Genomic DNA, 10516 nt, shown 5'->3' with positions numbered 1-10516 from the left:
GTGTAAGATGCTAGCAGGCAGGGCATACAAGGCAGGGCATAACCACTGACAGACAAGATGGGGGTGGCTAACCAACCGGACATAGTGGTGGTAGACAAACAGAAGAAGACGGCCGTAGTGATCGATGTAGCAGTTCCTAATGACAGCCACATCAGGAAAAAGGAACACGAGAAGCTCGAGAAATACCAAGAGCTCAGAGAACAGCTTGAGAAAATGTGGAGGGTGAAGGTAACGGTGGTCTCAGTGGTGATCGGAGCACTAGGTGCAGTGACTCCCAAGCTAGGCGAGTGGCTCCAGCAGATCCCGGGAACAACATCGGAGATCTCTGTCCAGAAGAGCGCAGTCCTGGGAACAGCTAAGATACTGCGCAGGACCCTCAAGCTCCCAGGCCTCTGGTAGAGGACCCGAGCTTGAAGGATAAACCGATACCTTCATCAAGGTGCCCTGGTTCCTCAACACCTGATGCGGACCTTCATATTTATCTCTCTTGCTCATGTCTGCGGTAGGCTTGGTTAACATGGGGGTCTAGCCTTGGATCCTTACTGGATACAGGCGCCCCAGGCTGGAATCGGACTCGCGACTATATATTTATATACTTATTTGCAATAATAAGAGGGGACTTGACCAAATGGGAATAAATTGGAATAAAAACAAATTTTCTGAATTACTGCCTAGATTTTATTAAGTACTTAATATATTTATTTTTTTCAGTCCTCCATAGCCTTTAATAATCACAGTCTAATGTTTCCCCCTTCCTCACAGAGTCTTAAACTGACTTCCTGGAACGTGATTTCTATCTCGGAGTCTATATCCTTGCTTAACAGGGAGTATCTGGTGAAAAACTGCGATCATGTGGTTCATGTCTTATGGTCAAGGTCCGTTCTGCCAGAGAATTCTGAAAAAGCTCTAAATTTCCCAGACGAGGGAAGTATATCCATGGGATAGAAGGTAGAAGAGTTCAAGGTAACCTCTCCTTCCGCTCCTCCTCACTCCCACACTGCACTCCACTGAGCATCGCAGTCATTATTACAAGCCGAGAAAAGCTCAGAGAAAACAATTGTTCAGGAAGGAGATCAAGAGCGGATTCCCAAAAAGAGATTATTTCACAGTGTGTCTTCGATTGTAGTGTGAGTAACAAATGAAAACAACCAAGAAGTTTATCAGTGATCGTGATATGTAAAAGTGTTGCAAATTAATTTTGCTTTTTTGACTTCACTTTGATTCTTACGCCAGTTTTTACTGGTAGATAAGATTAACAAAATTTGAATATTGTTTAACTTAAAGGGAATCAGTAGACTTTAATAGTAAGGAAGTGAGTTTGTCTCTTTGGCCTCCTTCATCATCAAGAAATTCCAAATATGCACAATGTTGCTGGTGGATTGGTGCAGCCACGCTCACAAACTTAAGTTAATGTACCTCTCTGCTTTAAACTTGCTTCTCTAACACACAGTAAATAATAAAAGTAGTTTTTAATACAAGCTGCACTTTTTTCTTGTACTTTCTGGTCTCTTGGGAGCAGAATGGCACAATCATACCCAGTATCTCATTAAGTTGTTAAACATGGAACAACATAATTTCTTCTTCTAGCTTTAACTGTAAGTCAATGTTAAAAGTAGTGTTTGAGTGCAGCATACTGTATAACTGCATTCGCATTACAGCAGTACTGGGACTGGGTGTACTGTACAGTAATCACATTGCAGTAACAAAAATGATATTGTTTCATTATAGAAGTTCTTCACTTATCTGTGCTGTGAATCAGAATCAGAAAGGGTTTTATTGCCAAATGTTGAGCAGGTTTACAACATTAGGAAATTGCTGCGGTGCTTCAGTGCAAACATGCTGACATAAATTGCGCTTAAATACACATGAAAAAATAAAAGTAAGAATAAGAATTAAAAGTGCTACGTAGAAAGATATATACATGAGTGCAGGTGGTGATCAGTGCCAAAACATGGAATGATGCAGTGAACACAGCGTAGGGTCATGTGTTAGTGGTGGGAACAGTCGTACGTTTATTGTTCATGTGTCCAACAGCAGAGGGGAAGAAACTGTTCTTATGGCGAGAGGTTCTGGTGCGAATGGACCGGAGCCTCCTGCCTGAGGGGAGCAGGTCAAACAGACTGTATCCAGGGTGAGAAGGGTCAGCTGAGATCCGAGCTGCACGCCGCAGTGTCCTGGAGGTGTGCAGGTCCTGCAGAGATGGGAGTCTACAGCCAATCACCTTCTCAGCAGAGCGCACAACACGCTGCAGTCTCTGTTTGTCCCTGATAGTGGCTCCAGCGTACCACACGGTGATGGAGGAGGTGAGGATGGACTCGATGATTGCAGTGTAGAATTGCATCATCGTCCGTGTTGGCAGGTTGAATTTCTTCAGCTGCCTCAGGAAGTAAATCCTCTGCTGGGCTTTCTTGATGACGGAGGTGATGGTGGGCTCCCACTTCAGGTCCTGAGTGATGGTGGTACCCAGGAAGCGGAATGAGTCCACAGAGGTGATGAGGGTGTCAGTCAGGATGATGGAGGGGAGTGGGGCTGTGTGCTTCCTGAAGTCCACAATAATCTCCACTGTCTTCTGGGCATTCAGCACCCGGTAGTTGTGGCTGCACCAAGACACCAGACGTTCAGCCTCCCTCCTGTAGGCAGACTCATCCCCGTCCGAGATGAGCCCAATAACGGTGGTGTCATCTGCAAACTTGATTAGCTTGACAGACTGGTGGGTGGAGGTGCAGCAGTTGGTGTACAGGGAGAAGAGCAGAGGAGAAAGAACACAGCCCTGAGGGGAGCCGGTGCTGATGGTCCGGGAGTCCGAGACATTCTTTCCCAGCCTCACATGCTGCTTCCTGTCCGTCAGGAAGTCAGTGATCCACCGGTAGATGGGATCAGGCACATTCATCTGGGAAAGCGGGTGTAGGATTGAACATTTCTAAATGTAAATGGGTACGTGAAAAGTTTCTCAAATCAGATACTTCCATATACTGATACATTTAATTTGAGTCTTTAAGTATTTTCATGCTTGCATGTATTGTATGACTACAAATACACTGACTCGTTACTAGCCAGAAAGTTGGGAACTCTGTATACTGCTAATCATTAATGTTGCCGTTTTGAATACATTGTAGAAGGACGCATCAACAAATCTACAGCCAGCAGGAGGATACGGTGCAGATGGGTACCATGCTGGAATTCCCTGAGCTCCTAAGAGCGACTCACTCTTTCACAAATTCTTTTGCTGAGTTCACAAGTATGACCAGGTTGTCTGACCTGATGGTGGTATTTTGTGATGTAGTTCTGATGGTGATACATCACTTGGAATGCAGTACTCCAGTCTAAAGCCAGCTCCAGGGTATATTTTCATTATTTCACTGTAGGCAGCTCCCACTACAAAGTCCCTGTACAAGTTAAAGAGTAGGGGGAGTTTAGGGCACCTTACTGACATCCTACTGAAGTCTCAAAGAAGCTGGTGGTTCCTTTAACGCACACTTTAAGCTGCTGTAAAGACCACAGTGTAAAGTCTGAGGTGAATATCAAGACAGAAAAATGAGGCATCCCTTGGAACCCAGTCATTTGTGGCCTTGAGATCGCTAAAGGCTATGAAAAGTGGAGTTCTTAAGTTTCAGTATCACTTGTCAATTTATTTCAATCCAAATTTATTAGGCAAAAGCAGTTGTTCATATGCTTCTCTGAACCTTTATGTTAGGATTCAAGAACTATATGGGTGCATTATATTGACACTAAACATGCTAATTAGTGCTAAGTAACAGTTCTGAACAGATACCATCAACAGAAACTTTACTCACAAGAACTGAACCACCAACTTCTCTGGTGATACAAAAACATCCAAATCCAAGCATGTATTCGGTCTGGTACAACAAAGCAGTTTTATCCTCTGCACTTTCCTCTGCGCTCACAGCAAATGAACTATAGTGAGTATAAGCTAACTCATCCATTTGGAGTTCTTTCATTCTTAAAGTCTGGGGCATGGCTGCTTTGATTTACAGTCTGTGACATTTGAGTTACTGAAGTTACTGAACAGTTCTGCACTGTGTTTGTGCTGTTGGTGTAATTTCTGATCATTAATATGGATTTTTGTTATGCACACATGCGGTTCTTGAATGTAGCTTCCTAATCAAGCTTGCTAGTGTTAGCTGACACTTAAGCCATTAGCCTCATTCAAAACAAACAAACAAACAAACAAACAAACAAACAAACAAACAAACCCACCACATGGCAGTGATCAAAACAAAGAGTCCAGAAACCATTGGGCAACATCATGGAGAAGATTTAATTTACATGCATTGACTTTACACTGTTGTTAAATGTATCTCATATTTAATCATGTAAGTATGTTTGTATCGTAGGCCAACTGCATCTGTATTAACAGAAGTATTCAAATTTAGACCCAGCAAATGTCTCTCACCCACAGAAATCAGTGTTGTTTATCTGGCTTTTAGGATGTGCAGCAATTAGCTCAAATGTTCAAAATAATGACCTCATTATCAAAATCCAAAATTCAGGTCAGCTGTCAGCCTAACGTTGAGTTCTGCTAAGAAGCACTGAGATGAAATGTTTAGTTTTCCCTGTGCTCTGTTCTGCCTCTTTTATTTATTTAGGAAATACAGTATCTGTACAGATATTATAACTCATCAATCCCTTCCTGACCTAAACTGCTTCTCTGCAGACTACATGCACGTGAATATTCAGGCTATCACTGCGGTAATAGGGAACAGCAGGATGAAAGCACTGAGAATCCAGCCCCTTCCACCCATCTGTCATTACTGTCAGAGCAGCCGGAGCACAGAGGGTCAATGAAACTAATTTAGACATGATTAGGGAAAAAGAAATTGGGCAAAGGATGATTCAGCTTGCATTTGCAAAAAAATTTGGACTCACAAGAAGCAGAGCGGCTAAAAATCAGCGCACATACCCTATCCAGAGGACATGTGACACACACTCTCTTAAACATACGCTCAAGTTCACGGCCCTTATTCCCACTCACACACACAAACACATTTCCCAGTGCGAGGGGGAGGACGCATTTATCATTTTTCTCTCACTGGTCTCTGTGCTATTAGAGCAAAGGTTAAAGGAGAAGAGAGGACACAAGAGGGAACACGCAGTTCCTCCATTCGCTCTGGATTTTGCAGAAAGGAAATAGTCTGCTGGTGTTGCCTCGTATCGTATAACATCCTGCTGCAGAGTGTTTCAGAGACTAATATGGCAAATAGAATTATCAGAAAATAATTGAAGTAGGCAGAGAAAGAATTTAGGAATCAGAACAAGCATTTGGTATTTTCAAAAGGACTAAAAAACGGATAAATGAATCATTTGAGGCAAACAGAGCAGTACAAAGCAAAGCTGGATTCTATATCCAAACTCCATTTACTACTTCTTTGGTGCATTCTCCTCCAGCTTTTTCTTTGCTTTGTTGCCGTGTTTCTGTCATGTACAATATGTCACATTTCAAGCTGAAAACAAACTGGCTGCATGTGCTTTTCTTCCTTTAAGGTGTTTCTATCATAGAAAAAAACTCTTAAATTCAAACAGAGTCAGAGAAGAGTTGTTTGAACATAAAGCTGCTGACCACTGATTTTACCTCTGGATTCAAATCCTGCTTAGGTCAGCACTTGCTTTGTTTGATGTTACCTTCGGAAATTTAAAGGTTTTAAGATCAAAGCATCACAGAACTGCTTTGATCAGAGCTCTGCTCTTAAAACACTACTTTGTCTTTAGCTGTTTTCACCTGCTGCCTAATGTCATGGTCCTGGGCCATGTTGGCCCAGTGTTCTTAGTTTTCTTGTATGTTTGTATTTTGTTCCTTGCTTAGGCCATGTTTTCTGAGTTGCCCTGTTGTGTTGTTCCCTAAGTGTTTTCCCTTCATGGCTTTTACCCCCTGTGTGCCCCTCTGTGTATCTGTGAGCCCTCGTCTCTCCTTATGTTTTATTCCATGTTTCCCCTGCCCATTATGTCTAAGTTCTCCCCGTGCTCTCTCTTCCCCCTGTGTGCCCTCTATGTATTTATGAGCCCTCGTCTCCCTTTGTGGTTGTTATGTTTTCCCAGCCCGTTATGTCTGTGTTTTCCCCGTGCTCTCTCTCCTCCTGTCTGAACCTCTGTGCACTTCCTGTTTACTTTGTGACTCTCACGCCCGTACATGTCATGTTCAGTTCACCCCGCCCTGTCTCGTTATGATTATCAGTGTCACCTGTGTTCCCCGTGTGTTCCCACTTTCCTCGTTAACCCTCTGTGTATTTCTGTCTGCGTCTCCCTCATGTTGTGTGGATCTTCCTGTGCCTTCCTGCGAATGTTAGTTTACTTTTTCCCAGTTAGTTCTGTATTTCCTGTATTCTGCCGTGCCAGCATTAAAGCTGTGTTCTTTAAGTTTATCCCCGTGTCTGTGAGTCTGCATCCTGGGTCCTTCTCCTGCCTGCCGCACAGCGATTCATGACACCTAATTACAAGAGGGCGCTACAGCGCTACTATGAAGATTTGATTTGGCACGGTTTGGAGAAAAGCTATCCCCGTTTCATCTTAATTTAGATAATGGGAATCCTAAAACTAGTTTAACCACAGGACTGCTGATTTAACACAGAATGAAAACAATTATATTTTCACTGGATAGGACTGAACAGCTGTTAAATGAGACATAATTTAATCCCCTAAATAGATTGATACATCACTTTTATTTCCTATAAATCAAAGTAGCTTAATGCTGTTTGCCATGGGAAGTTGTTATCCTTGAAACATGCTGTAGATTGCCTTAGCAAGTGTTTTTATTACTTGTCGATCCATTTTAAAGTAAAGTGGCATCTGATGGACCTACTAACAAAAGCATGCAAAATGTGTCACAGAGAGTTCACCTTTAGACGTGTTGATAGATGTGAGTAATCTTTTGAAATTCAAGTAAAAATAAAGGTCAAGCCCCTTGGATAAAATTGTGGTTACCTCTAAAGTAGGCATTCTTGGTCCTTTCAAGTTAAATCTTTACGTTGTTTAAGGACTGCTTACGTTATGGACTGGATCTTTAAAATCTTTTGATGGTTCAGATCCAAAGAATTCCTAATAGAAGATGAGTTATTGTATCTGTGAGCAAACAGCTCAGCATTAATACTGGACAACTCTGCAAAACTCTGCTTTTGTTAAACTCCCAGTTTAACTACAAAACAACAAAAACCATTGGTTAAGATGTCGTTGAATGAATGTAAAACTTTTGGTCAAGGTTAGAGAAAGGTTACTCTTACAAAAAAGCAGAGTAGTAATGTACCTATACTTTTTTTGCCCGTCTGTCTGTAAAAACAGACGTTTGTCTGTCTGTAAAAGATCTAATTTTCTAATTTTCCCTTCACATGTGTAATTAAGTACCACAATTATTTTGATTTTATTTTCTGTGCCAATATTTTTTCTGTTTCTGTAGGTGTTGCTTTTATTATAAAAGCATTGATGTGACAATATTGAAGAGTGACTTTGCAGTGATGTAAATCCAGGGAATCACTGCTCTAAAATTTGATTTCAGTTTCTCAAAAATTGCTTAGAAGTGTAAGGTCATCCTGTTTCATCTCAGCTGTGTCTCTCAGTGACCTGGTCATTTTTGAGGATTGTTTCAAAGTCTGGCCATGAGCTCCAATCAACCCGTGGCTGAGGGTCCACAGCGGGCCTGAGCGTGGAATATTTTACAGCTGATCTGAGCTAAAATGCAAAGCTTGAGAAAGTTAATAAAATGGTTTCTTAGAGAGGTCAAAGAGGTCATTCAAACTGATTTTTGTCCTTTTATGAAAAATGTATGTCCTGTCAGTGCTGCCTGGTAAAACCATAATGAGGAGTTATGCTCTGAGCCTTGAAGGCCAGTTAAACCAGAAAGTCATATTCAGCCACATTTCCTCTGAAAAACAGTTGGTGTTAATCTCTGGGTCTCTTCCACATCACGTCTTTTATTCTGTCTTCGTTCTCTCTCCCCAATGGCAGATGGCCCCGCCCCTCCCTGAGCCTGGTTCTGCCGGAGGTTTCTTCCTGTTAAAAAGGAGTTTTTCGTCCCCACTGTTGCCAAGTGCTTGCTCATAGGGGGTCATATGATTGTTGGGTTTTTCTCTGTATGTATTATTGTAGGGTCTACCTTACAATATAAAGCGCCTTGAGAGGCGACTGTTGTTGTGATTTGGCGCTGTATAAATAAAATTGAACTGAACTGAGTTGATGATTCAGTCACTGTTTTGTGCTTCTTTTCACTGACTGTGGCTTGAGTTAAGGAGGCATATTGTGCAATACCCTTTGACTAAATACCGTCCACTTTGTTCCTCTTTTATAGAGTTGTTTTAACCCATTGTCTCCACGAATTACAATTTTCATGACTGCACAGTTTTTCCAGGGAAACTATAGCTTCCAGTATGGTTGGCACCTACAATTATCCAGTTGGTTCAGTTTGTTGTCTGTTTGTTGGACAGAATTACTCAAAATTATGAAGATATTTGCTACAAACTGGCACAAGAGCGCCCTGATCCAATTTAGTGGAAACTTTGGATCTATGACTTTTATAAAGGATTCTTTACCATTATGAGACAGAGCACCACACAGATTGGAGTGGCAAAATGTTCTCCAAAAACAAAACCAAGAAAAAAAACAAAAACACATCCAGATATATTAATATGGATACAGATGTCCATATCTTAGTTTGTGTGGAAGGAATTTGCAGCCTTGACAATGGTATGCAGTCCCAGACTGCTTAGTAGTGATATACCTAGTTTGCTTTTTCTTTAGTGCTCTGAAACACACAGAGGTTAATAGTTTCAAACAGAGTGCCACAAATAACAGGTATCCCTTTAGAAATAAACAGTGATACTTCTAAAAACCTTGTATCCCCACACAGCATTTAATTTAACTAGTTTAGGAAGATTTCACTTTTCTAATAGTTTCACAGGCTAATAGTTTTAAACAGAATACCACAAACAACATGTATCCCTTTAGAAATAAACTGTGATACTTCTAAAAGCACATATTCACACCTAGCCACACTATCACTGTATCAACCCCCAATGTTCCTTTAATGCAACCAGCCCTATAATTATCTACTAGTCACAAACACACTGCAACAGTAAGACTTGTTGATTACACGTGGATGATTTAACTACTTTTTTCTTTAGCGCTCCGAAAAGACACAGAGGCTAATAGTTTTAAATAGAGCACCACAAACAACAGGTATTCCTTTAGAAATAAACTTTTCTTGTGTTGCTTCTAAAAACTACAGATTCTTAACTCTGCAACAGTTAGACAGAGTTGGTTACAGTTAGGCCCCCAACAGTCAGCAAAACAAGTCATAAAACAATAAAAGAGGCTCCCTTATCAAGAGCATCCCAGCACACATTCCTACTGTAGTTCCATTACAAACAGTTTCCTTTATCTTATCTTATCATGTCAGAGGCCAACTGAAACCAAGTCCACCTATATAAAAACACCCCATCAGACACACAGTAGTTTCTCAGCACTTCACAACTGCCGCAAGGTATATCGTTTTAACTTTTTATTTTTTCAGATCCCAGACACAGCGGTGAGAGGTAGTTAGCACACAGTTTGGACATGTAGAAAACATCGTTTGTTTGGAACACATCAGCAGAGAGGTAGAATTCATAGCTGTTCATAAGAGTTTAATTTAATCAAACCTCATTTTACGGATCTAAGTGGCTCCTCATCACTAGCCAATTCACCATTTTATTTAAATGTCTGAATTTTCAGAATGAGGATCCAAGCGGGACACAGAGGCTGCTAGTTTTAACGCACCAGAATGCAAATATAAATAAAAGCCTCACTATCCTGAGAGCCTAGCTGCAGCGACACCTTTCTTTCACACGGATTCCTGGATGTGCGTTGGATCCGACTTTGCTACCCGCACAGAGCGTTTCTGACAGTCGGGCGCTGCTTATACAATAGAGAAAAGCAACAATACACCGTGTTTCTCTGCTCCAAGACATCCGAGGGCCTTTCACAAGGTAAGCATGTCTGTTATACCCAGCGCATAAATGTCTCTGTGTTAACGCTGATTATTCAAACCCTGTTTAAAATGTGACACATTTGTTATCCCAAAACATTTCCTCTAAAGTTGCAAAGTTACTGATTTAAAAATTTTATTTTTGAATTTTTAATTGCATGACAAACATACGATAGACTCTTGAGCATATTTATATAGCTAAATGCACAATGGTATAACCGTGCTAAATAAAAGAGGCCCAAGCACCAAAGCACTCTAATGCAAGCCTCTAAACTGCATGTTGATAAGTACATGAAGCGTACCTCTACAGCTTAAAACAGTCTGTATCCATACTTTGAGGATCTGCTGAATTGTTTTTAATGGCACTTTTTTTTTTGATGAACTGCAGATGATGATGAATTCCTCTTTATTGTAGAAACAGTCCCTAAGCTGTTGTTGCTCATACTTACTGAGGTCCCTAGCTACTTCCTTACTATGTCAGTAAACTTTTTGAAAAGGAAGCTGTTGTAGATTTAAAGAAACATCTTAATTGAAGCAAAGGCAAAAAAT

Source organism: Diplotaxodon limnothrissa, linkage group LG19, assembly GCF_057381915.1.
Source record: "Diplotaxodon limnothrissa isolate DT_005_m linkage group LG19, D_limnothrissa_male_GT1.1, whole genome shotgun sequence".
Lineage (NCBI taxonomy): Eukaryota > Metazoa > Chordata > Actinopteri > Cichliformes > Cichlidae > Diplotaxodon > Diplotaxodon limnothrissa.
Note: the sequence above shows the minus strand (reverse complement) of the source record.